Raw genomic sequence first — 11338 nt, 5'->3', positions numbered from 1 at the left:
GATCTTCTGTGATGTTCTGGTGTCATATAATGCCAATATTAAAATACTGCATTTTAGAGTTAATTTGGGAACTATAGATATATTTTAATGTCACTTTGGGTTTTAGTCATTTCTAAATTGAAACCAGGGGTCTTGAATATTGGATGATTTGAAACTCAGAGTAAATGCTATTCCAGCTGTATGAGATGAGCTTGACAACAGAATCACAAGCAATTTTTTTTTTCTTTTTTCTCCTCTCTCTAGATATTTTTAGGCAACCAATTTAGTAAAATAGATATGTCTTTATTTTAGGCAATACTGTTGGGAAGCTGGGACATCGAGCACCAGAATGGGTCAGTATTAACTTCTTAATTTACTACACCAGAGAAATATGTTAATCATAAGACACTTGAGATATCAAAATATCTAGTAGTATTTAAAGTGAAATTTAGTAATTGAAGCAGTTGGGAATTTGTATTCTTTTTGTATTTAATAATTTAAAACAATATGAAATCCCTGCTTGATAGGGAGAAAGAATGTGGCTAATGCAGAACCCTTCTTATATCGTGGTTAGACATGCATTCATCAATCCTGATGAGAAATCTATAATTAATGTCTTCACTTCTATAATAGAATTCTCATATGTTTCTGTCAACTAAGTTACAACAGCCTAATAAAGTATCTTTTACATTCATTGTTTTATTTGAGATACTGTGATTTTGCTATTTGCTGTTGTGGGAAGTATTAGGTGAAATATTTTGTGAATATTTGATACTCTGACATTTTCTTTAAGAAAGTATTAATACATGGTTAGGAGATAAACTGTTTATTTTGATATTTGTTGATATTACTCCTCTTTCATTTTATATGTGTATGTATATGTTTATACACAGATACCACTATATATACTCTGGGGCACCATTTAGTATCTTGATTGCAGATAAAAATGGAGACTAAGCAGGGCTGGTTACAGTGATGTGAGTGAGGTGGGTAGGAAGTTACCTCAGGAACATTCAAGAATGTGCCCCACAGTTCAGTAATCAAGATGAATATTATGTAATGCATATTTTAAAATGAAAATTAATGCAAATGATTAATGAAAAAAAAATCAACATTTTAGATTCAGGCAAGATCCACAACTATAACTTGATAAATCGTATTTAAGCCTGAGGCAAATGGAACATTCAATGATATTGCATTAAAATATCTTACATAGATTACTGAGTATTTTTGTTTCTTCTTTAAATTTTATGCCTAAGGCAATTACCTCACTCTCTTCATATTAGTATTGCTGAATCTAAATTCTTATTCTCCAGACAAACTGTATATTGAAGCCATGAAGTAGCAAAATTAATCTTGTTACTCAGCCAGAATTTTATACTTTCGATTCTCTTCTAGCAACTGAAGTTGTTGAATATTTATAATTTAGTTTTAGAAATATATTTTATTAATGTTAGTAGGAAGTTCAATATGGACAACAGGGCCAGGAACCTAGTAAAAAGAAATTCTCTCAAGAGTGTAACTCTATTAAAGGACAAATAAACAGGTATGGTATCTGCTGCTGTTGCTGCTACTAAGTCACTTCAGTCATGTCCAACTCTGTGCGACCCCATAGATGGCAGCCCACCAGGCTCCCCGTCCCTGGGATTCTGCAGGCAAGAATACTAGAGTGGGGTGCCATTGCCTTCTCCAATGGTATCTGAGAAAGCTTTAAATGGTTTCAAGAAGCAGGCAATAAACAGAATCTGGAGGCACTAGGCCAGAGGATGAATCAATGAGGAAAACACCAGAATCTGAAGTATTTCTTCTCCCATCATCTCTTGTGACCTTTTGATCTATGTCTTGGACTCTGACTTTGTCTCTGTGTTTATCTTTCTCTCACTCTTTCTCTCACACACGTATGTAAATGCACCCGGAACACTGAGCAGTTACATGATCAAAAATGTTGAAAGAATATGACAAGTCACATCTGATAATCACCAAAACAGGTCAGTGATCTGAGAGACCAGACAGAAAAACTTTCCTGAAAAAAAATGTTTATGATCCATCTACACATCCATTTCTTCTATAAGCATAAATTCACATTTGTACAAGGGCCTTAGGAAGCATCACTGAGAACAAAGCTACTGGAGGTTATGGAATTCCACTTGAGCTATTTCAAATGCTGAAAGATAATGCTGTGAAAATGCTGCCCTCAATATGCCAGCAAATTTGGAAAGAGCAGTGGCCACAGGACTGGAAAAGGTCAGTTTTCATTCCAATCCCAAAGCAAGGCAATGCCAAAGAATGCTCAAACTACCCACAATTGCACTCATCTCACACGCTAGTAAGGTAATGCTCAAAATTCTCCAAGCCAGGCTTCAACAGTATGTGAACCATGAAATTTCAGATGTTTAAGCTGGATTTAGAAAAAGCAGAGGAACCAGAGATCAAATTGCCAACATCCATTGGATCATCAAAAAAGCAAGAGAGTTCCAGAAAAAATATCTACTTCTGCTTTATTGAATATGCCAAAGATTTAGTGTGGATCACAACAAACTGTGGAATATTCTGAAAGAGATGGGAATACCAGACCACCTGACCTGCCTCTTGATAAACCTGTGTGCAGGTCAGGAAGCAACAGTTAGAACTGGACATGGAACAACAGACTGGTTCCAAATCAGGAAAGGAGTACGTCAAGGCTGTATATTGTTACCCTGCTTATTTAACTTACATGCAGAGTACATCATGAGAAACGCTGGACTGGAGGAAGCACAAGCTGGAGTCAAGATTGCCAGGAGAAATGTCAATAACCTCAGATATACAGATGACACGACCCTTATGGCAGAAAGTGAAGAGGAACTAAAGAACCTTTTGATGAAAGTGAAAAAGGAGAGTAAAAAGTTGGCTTAAAGCTCAACATTCAGAAATCTAAGATCATGGCATCTGGTACCATCACTTCATGGCAAATAGATGGTGACACAGTGGAAAGAGTGGCAAACTTTGTTTTTTGAGGCTCCAAAATCATTGCTGATGGTGACTGCAGCCATGACTTTAAAAGATGCTTGCTCCTTGGAAAAAAAGTTATGGCCAACCTAGACAGCATATTAAAAAGCAGAGACATTACTTTGTCAACAAAGGTCTGTCTAGTCAAGGCTATGGTTTTTCCAATAGTCATGTATGGATGTGAGAGTTGGACTATAAATAAAACTGAGTGCTGAAGAATTGATGCTTTTGAATTGTGGTGTTGGAGAAGACTCTTGATAGTCCCTTAGACTGCAAAGAGACCCAACCACTGCATTCTAAAGGAAATCAGATCTGAATATTCACTGGAAGGACTAATGCTGAAGCTGAAACTCCAATACTTTGGCCACCTGATGTGAAGAGCTGACTCATTGGAAAAGACCCTGATGCTGCGAAACACTGAAGGTGGGAGGAGAAGGGGATGACAGAGTATGAGATTGTTGGATGGCATCACTGACTCAATGGACATGAGTTTGAGTAAACTCCAGGAGTAGGCAATGGACAAGGAGGACTAGTGTGCTGCAGTCCATGGGATAGCAAAGAGTCTGATACGACTGAGCGACTGAACTAACTGACAAGGCATGCTGCTAAGTCACTTCAGTCATGTCTGACTCTGTGCGACCCCATAGACGGCAGCCTACCAGGCTCCCCGTCCCTGGGATTCTCCAGGCAAGAACACTGGAGTGGGTTGCCATTTCCTTCTCCAATGCATGAAAGTGAAGAGTGAAAGGGAAGTCTCTCAGTCATGTACGACTCCTCGCGACCCCATGGACTGCAGCCTACCAGGCTCCTCCGTCCATGGGATTTTCCAGGTGGGAATACTGGAGTGGGGTGCCATCGCCTTCTCCGACAAGGCATACTCTGTAGCTATGCAAAATCAAGCAACATGTGAGAAGAAATTAATGCACTTAAATGTAACATCTGAGACCACATGGACAAAGTATGAATGATATACTATATTGAAAGATGTAGAGAAAAACAGAACAACCGATGTTACTTTGGAAAATAGTGTTCTGCCTGGATACCAAAAGGCTAAAGACAAAAATAACTATGCAAAAATATTGTACAATAATAAATTTGTTTCTCAGAGATCATCTTTTCTGAAATTGTGTATGCTAGCATAGTACAAATAAGTAAATGCTTTGTGAATGATTAGAAGCAGATTTTTCACTTTCTTAGGATGAACTCTGTGGTTTTTGATGAAAATTAAACATATTCTGTCTAACTGTATGTAACAGTCAGTTCAGTCACTCAGTCGTGTCCGACTATTTGTGACCCCATGAATCGCAGCACGCCAGGCCTCCCTGTCCATCACCAACTGCTGGAGTTCACTCAGACTCACATCCACCAAGTCAGTGATGCCATCCAGCCATCTCATCCTCTGTCGTCCCCTTCTCCTCCTGTCCCCAATCCCCCCCAGCATCAGAGTCTTTTCCAGTGAGTCAACTCTTCACATGAGGTGGCAAAATACTGGAGTTTCAGCTTTAGCATCATTCCTTCCAAAGAAATCCCGGGGCTGATCTCCTTCAGAATGGACTGGTTGGATCTCCTTGCAGTCCAAGGGACTCTTAGGAGTCTTCTCCAACACTACAGTTCAAAAACATCAATTCTTCATCACTCACCCTTCTTCACAGTCCAACTCTCACATCCATACATGACCACAGGAAAAACCATAGCCTTGACTAGACGGAACTTAGTTGGAAAGGTAATGTCTCTGCTTTTGAATATGCTATCTAGGTTGGTCATAACTTTCCTTCCAAGGAGTAAGCGTCTTTTAATTTCATGGCTGCAGTCACCATCTGCAGGGATTTTGGAGCCAAAACAAAAAAACAAACAAACAAAAAAAAGTCTGACACTGTTTCCACTGTTTCCCTATCTATTTGCCATGAAGTGATGGGACCAGATGCCATGATCTTAGATTTCTGAATGTTGAGCTTTAGCCAACTTTTTCACTCTCTCTTTCACTTTCATCAAGAGGCTGTTTAGTTCCTCTTCACTTTCTGCCATAAGGGTGGTGTCATCTGCATATCTGAGGTTACTGATATTTCTCCTTGCAATCTTGATTCCAGCTTGTGCTTCATCCAGCCCAGTGTTTCTCGTGATGTACTCTGCATATAAGTTAAATAAGCAGGGTGACAATATGAAGCCTTGACGTCCTCCTTTTCCTATTTGGAACCAGTCTGTTGTTCCATGTCCAGTTCTAACTGTTGCTTCCTGACCTGCAGACAAATTTCTCAAGAGGCAGATCAGGTGGTCTGGTATTCCCATCTCTTTCAGAATTTTCCACAGTTTATTGTGATCCACACAGTCAAAGGCTTTGGCATAGTCAATACAGCAGAAATAGATGTTTTTCTGGAAACCTCTTGCTTTTTTGATCATCTAGCAGATGTTGGCAATTTGATCTCTGGTTCCTCTGCCTTTTCTAAAACCAGTTTGAACATTTGGAAGTTCACAGTTCACATATTGCTGAAGCCTGGCTTGGAGAATTTTGAGCATTACTTTACTAGCATGTGAGATGAGTGCAATTGTGGGTAGTTTGAGCAATCTTTGGCATTGCCTTTCTTTGGGATTGGAATGAAAACTGACCTTTTCCAGTCCTGTGGCCACTGCTGAGTTTTCCTAATTTGCTGGCATATTGAGTGCAGCACTTTCACAGAACCATCTTTCAGGATTTGAAATAGCTCCACTAGAATTCCATCACCTCCACTAGCTTTGTTCATAGTGATGCTTTCTAAGGCCCACTTGACTTCACATTCCAGGATGTCTGGCTCTAGGTGAGTGATCACACCATCGTGATTATCTGGGTCATGATAATCATTCTTGTACAGTTCTGCTATGTATTCTTGCCACCTCTTCTTGATATCTTCTGCTTCTGTTAGGTCCATACCATTTCTGTCCTTTATCGAGCCCATCTTTGCATGAAATGTTCCCTTGGTATCTCTAATTATCTTGAAGACATCCCTAGTCTTTCCCATTCTGTTTTTTTCCTCTATTTCTTTGCATTGATTGCTGAGGAAGGCTTTCTTATCTCTTCTTGCTCTTCTTTGGAACTCTGCATTCAGATGCTTATATCTTTCCTTTTCTCTTTTGCTTTTTGCTTCTCTCCTTTTCACAGCTACTTGTAAGGCCTCCCCAGACAGCCGTTTTGCTTTTTTGCATTTCTTTTCCATGAGGATGGTCTTGATCCCCGTCTCCTGTACAATGTCACGAACCTCCGTCCATAGTTCATCAGGCACTCTGTCTATCAGATCTAGTCCCTTAAATCTATTTCTCACTTCCATTTTATAATCATAAGGGATTTGATTTAGGTCATACGTGAATGGTCTAGTGGTTTTCCCTACTTTCTTCAATTTAAGTCTGAATTTGGTAATAAGGAGTTCATGATCTTAGCTACAGTCAGCTCCTGGTCTTGTTTTTGCTGACTGTATAGAGTTTCTCCATCTTTGGCTGCAAAGAATATAATCAATCTGATTTTGGTGTTGACCATCTGGTAATGTCCATGTGTAGAGTCTTCTCTTGTGTTGTTGGAAGAGGGTGTTTGCTATGAACAGTGCATTTTCTTGGCAAAACTCTATTAGTCTTTGCCCTGCTTCATTCCGTATTCCAAGGCCAAATTGTATGTATAGGTAAGGATAAAAACATGTCTAGCTATCCATCCATCCATATACAGAAAATATATTTATATTTTCCAAGTTGAGTTGACTCATTGGAAAAGACTCTGATGCTGGGAGGGATTGGGGGCTGGAGGAGAAGGAAAAGATAGAGGATGAGATGGCTTGATGGCATCATTGACTCGATGAATGTGAGTCTGGGTGAACTCCGGGAGCTGGTGATGGACAGGGAGGCCTGGAGTCCTGCAATTCATGGGGTCCCAAAGAGTTGGACATGATTGAGCGACTGAACTGAACTGATCCATTCAGAAGGCCTGGAAACAAGGACACTTTGTTAGGCATGTTTCTAAATACAAGGTATCGGTTTATAAATATCATTGTTGAATAAGAGGAACAAGGCCTTATTCAAGAAATTATTGATTCCAGAGTCAGAACTGCAGCATAGGAAATACAAGCGTACCTGGAGCATTGTATGGCACCAGAAAGTAAGAAAGTGCTCACAGGAAGAGGGGTACATATCAGAAGATTATAGAAAGCACTTTGAAATAGTTCTTCATGGTTAAAGCTAGAACATTTTGAAGAATACCATAATAATTTAGTGGCACCCCACTCCAGTACTCTTGCCTGGAAAATCCCATGGATGGAGGAGCCTGGTGGGCTGCAGTCCATGGGGTCGCTGAAGGTCGGACACGACTGAGTGACTTCACTTTCACTTTTCCCTTTCATGCATTGGAGAAGGAAATGGCAACCCACTCCAGTGTTCTTGCCTGGAGAATCCCAGGGACGGGGGAGCCTGGTGGGCTGCCGTCTATGGGGTTGCACAGAGTCGGACACGACTGAAGTGACTTAGCAATAGCAATAGCAATAATAATTTAGTATCAAAAAGCACAGAATAAAATAAATGTCCATGTACACTTAATAATATAAACTGAAAGTTGAACACATAAGTGTGTGAAAGAGAAGGGATATCTCTTCTTTACTTAATAACTATTATATAGAAAAAATAGAGAAAAAACGACTGGAGGAAAAGAATACAACAGGAAATGCTATAGGCAGGATCCATCAATAGATATTAAAACTGGTGGACCAAATTTTGAAAATAAACAGGATATTTTCATTGTCTTCAAGTAATATACCCTAATGTATTTATTAATTAAGAGAAAAGAAAGTAACTTTATAATGGAGAAACACAGCAGGTACTATCTTTATGAAGTAATTTAAGTTAACACCTTCAGTAATATCATATATTGGTGTCAAGTTTCCCTTATAATGATATGCTGAGAAGAACACAGCAGTACCTCTGTGGTATCCTTGCTGCAAGAAGCACAGCATTAACCTAATAACAAGATGTCAGACAATCTAAAACTGAGGAACATTTTGCAATATAATTGACTGGTCCTCTTCAAAAACATGTAGACCATGAAAGATAAGAAAATACTGAATAACAATTACTTAAGGGGAAGATTAGGAGAAGGCAATGGCAACCCACTCTAGTACTATTGTCTGGAAAATCCCATGGACGGAGGAGCCTGGGAGGCTGCAGTCCATGAGGTCCCTAAGAGTCTGACACGACTGAGCGACTTCACTTTCACTTTTCACTTTCATGCATTGGAGAAGGAAATGGGAACCCACTCCAGTGTTCTTGCCTGGAGAATCCCAGGGATGGGGGAGCCTGGTGGGCTGCCGTCTCTGGGGTTGCACAGATTCGGACACAACTGAAGCAACTTAGCAGCAGCAGCAGCAGCAAGGGGAAGATTAGGAAATATAATATTTTTATCTTCAAAATTGTCTTAAAACTTTAATGTGTAAATTGTCAAATAAAATGATTATTAATTAAATTCAGAGATAGATATGACAGTGTTAAACTAAGTGAAACAAAAGAATTTATAAAAAGAAGAAAAGTTCAATTTACAAATTTTAATGTAGAAACAGTAAAATTAATAATAATCAATAATTTGTTCTTAAACATGCAGATACATGACTAACTTAACTGAAAAACCAACCATTTTAAAACTGGACAAGGTGATTGTAAAAATCATTTGGAAATAGGTAGAAAAACTCTAAAAAGAGTCTTAGGAGTGGATGAACTTGATCATATATTAACAAGTAATAGAATGTTTCATTAGAATAATAGAATGTTCTAAGTGTTTTAAACTTGGTCTTACATTAAAAAATGTTTATTGAAATAAATAGAAATTCCAGTGATATAGTTTCTATATGTTTATTCTATCTTTTATAATAGACCACTTTATTTTATTTTATTTTATAGTAGGTCTTTGTTGGTTATCTATTTTAAATATAGCAATGTGTGCATATCAATGTCAAACTCCTTATCTATTCCTTCCCCCCACCCTCCCCCACTGGTAACCACACATTCATTCTTTAAGTCTGTGAGTCTGTTTTTGTTTTACGAATAAGTTCATTTCTGTAATTTTTAAAATATTTTACATATAAGTGGTAATGTGTGAAAATTTGTCTTTTTCTGACTTACATCATTTAGTATGATAATTTCCAGGTCCATCCACATTTCTGCAAATGGCATTATTTCATATTATCATATTCTTTTTAATGGTTGAGTAATATTCCATTGCTCTTCTTTACCCATTCATGTATCAATGGACATTTAGGATACTTCCATGTCTTGACTATTGCAAGCAGTGCTTCAGTGAACATTGGGGTGCATGCATATTGTAAAATTATGGTTTTCTCTGAATATATGCCCAGGAGTGGGATTATTGAATCATGTGGTTGCTCTCTTTTTAATTTTTTAAGGAATCTCCATATTGTTCTCCATAGTGACTTACATTTGGGGGATGGAGCTTATTTTATTTGACACTTCATTTATAACTGTAACATGTAAGATTTAATATTGTGTAATAGAAATGGGCAATGAATTAAGAGTTTAAAAATGTGAATACTAAATCTGGCTCTAATATATATTACTTATGTGGTCATTGGCAAGAACTTATGTATTTTGAGTGTGAATTGCCTATCTCATGTCTCATACCTTTATATCACACAAAATTTATTGTGGAGTCATATGCAATAAAATTGTTTGAAATGTAATTACAGGTTATGTTAGCCCCAAGGCTTCTGTGCTTTCCACTGGGCTGAAGAGTGTATGTGGGTCTTTATTTATGTTTAAAGTTAATACTAATGAGGCTATCTAGTGATACATCTACACTCCTTATTTTACCTAACCAAACTTGGGTTTGATTACCCACGGACAGTATAAAGCCAATCTACTGATACTGGGTTGTGCTGAAGCAAAGTGCAGCATTAATTGCAGGGTACCAAGAAGGAGTCCAAGTGGCTGGTGTTTAAAAGGCCCAAACTCCCTGATTACTTTCAGGGAAAGGTCTTTTGAGAGTTACAAGGTGCAAGAAGTCAACATCATCAACCTTCTGATTCCAACTTATCTGGGGTCTACATACTTCTTGTGGTCAGCTATAGTTAACTTCTTCCATCTAGTGAGGGTTTCAGTATCTGTGAAAGAGCTCAAAGGCTATCTTTCATAATATCATCTATAGCCCCTGAAGAAGGTCTAAAGGTCTTTGACTTTGTTTAATGGCTAAACTATTATTATTTTGTCTTCTTTGACTGTTTTCCTTTTTTTTTTTTTTTTGACATTTTCTTATTTCTCTGATTATATTTACTTCTTGGAACCTGGGGAAGGCCTAATAGTCTAAAGTTTTTCAGCAGATAAGAGGCAGGTGGAAGACACAGGATGAGAAGGGATATGGCGGGGGTGTTGTTTCTGGGAAGGCCCCTAAGGTCCTGCATAATGGCACTTGTATATAAAAACCTTCTTGACTTGGAAATTCTGTCTTTCTGCTCTCCGGTGTTTAAAAGACAGTGTTTGTGCAATGAAAATTATTAATCCTGTATCATTAACTCACAATGTGTTTTCCTGTCTCTTTGGAGGTTTCTGTCATTTTCAGTATAGAAAGATGCCGGAAGCTAGATTCATCAGTTTTAATTCTCCATAAGCATGTGTTTGTTTTGACAATGCATTTAGGCGTTTGAGTTTTCCAACAATATGGTGCATGTAGCCTATTTAGTTTCTGAAGGTGCTATTTTGCAGATTAGAGGAGATCAGAGACTTCCCAGAGCATGAATAAAATAGTGGAATTAATGAATTTTGCAGTAGTTAGACTGCACATATTTCATATTAGATGAATTATATTATTTGGTTACTTCAGTCACTCAGCTTGTCAATTCATTTCATCAATCATTATGTTTACTCTCCTGATTGACTTAGGGTGCTTAGGCAAATGGTCAAACTGTAAGTAATGTAAGCAGTGTAAGCAATGTTTTTTCCTCAAATTACAGACAATTACTAATATGCCTGAAATTATAAAGCTTTTTTTATAAAATATATGGAATGCTTCACAAATTGGCATATGCAGGAGTCATGCTAATTTTTTTCTGTATTGTTGAAATTTTAGCACATATGCTACCAAAGCAAGCACTAGAGTGTTTTCTTTTTATGAAGAATCTGTATGTGGCCATCCTATGGAAAAATGCCATAATGTCCTATTGATAATGCAACTTTCCATGCACTGCTCCATTCACCTAAGAGAACCAATTTATAGTATTGAGTGGATTTGGGTAATTAAATTAATTTTTATATTTTATAATAAAATTTGCACTCTAAAGCTTCTCTCATAGACATGTTTTTCTTTTTCATGTATTCAGTCAGCTCAAGGAAAATAAATGCATTTTAGATAGAATGATGATAAATT

At 37.8% G+C, this 11338-nt stretch overlaps 1 pseudogene; it reads right to left on the bottom strand.

The window, feature by feature from the left end:
- Nucleotides 1-10966: 10966 nt before the first annotated feature.
- On the bottom strand, nt 10967-11065 carry LOC133250131 (U6 spliceosomal RNA; annotated as a pseudogene).
- Between the last annotated feature and the right edge of the window lie 273 nt (nt 11066-11338).

The sequence above is a fragment of the Bos javanicus genome, chromosome 6, assembly GCF_032452875.1.
Source record: "Bos javanicus breed banteng chromosome 6, ARS-OSU_banteng_1.0, whole genome shotgun sequence".
Classification (NCBI taxonomy): domain Eukaryota; kingdom Metazoa; phylum Chordata; class Mammalia; order Artiodactyla; family Bovidae; genus Bos; species Bos javanicus.
Note: the sequence above shows the minus strand (reverse complement) of the source record. Positions and strands in the feature narration are given on the sequence as shown.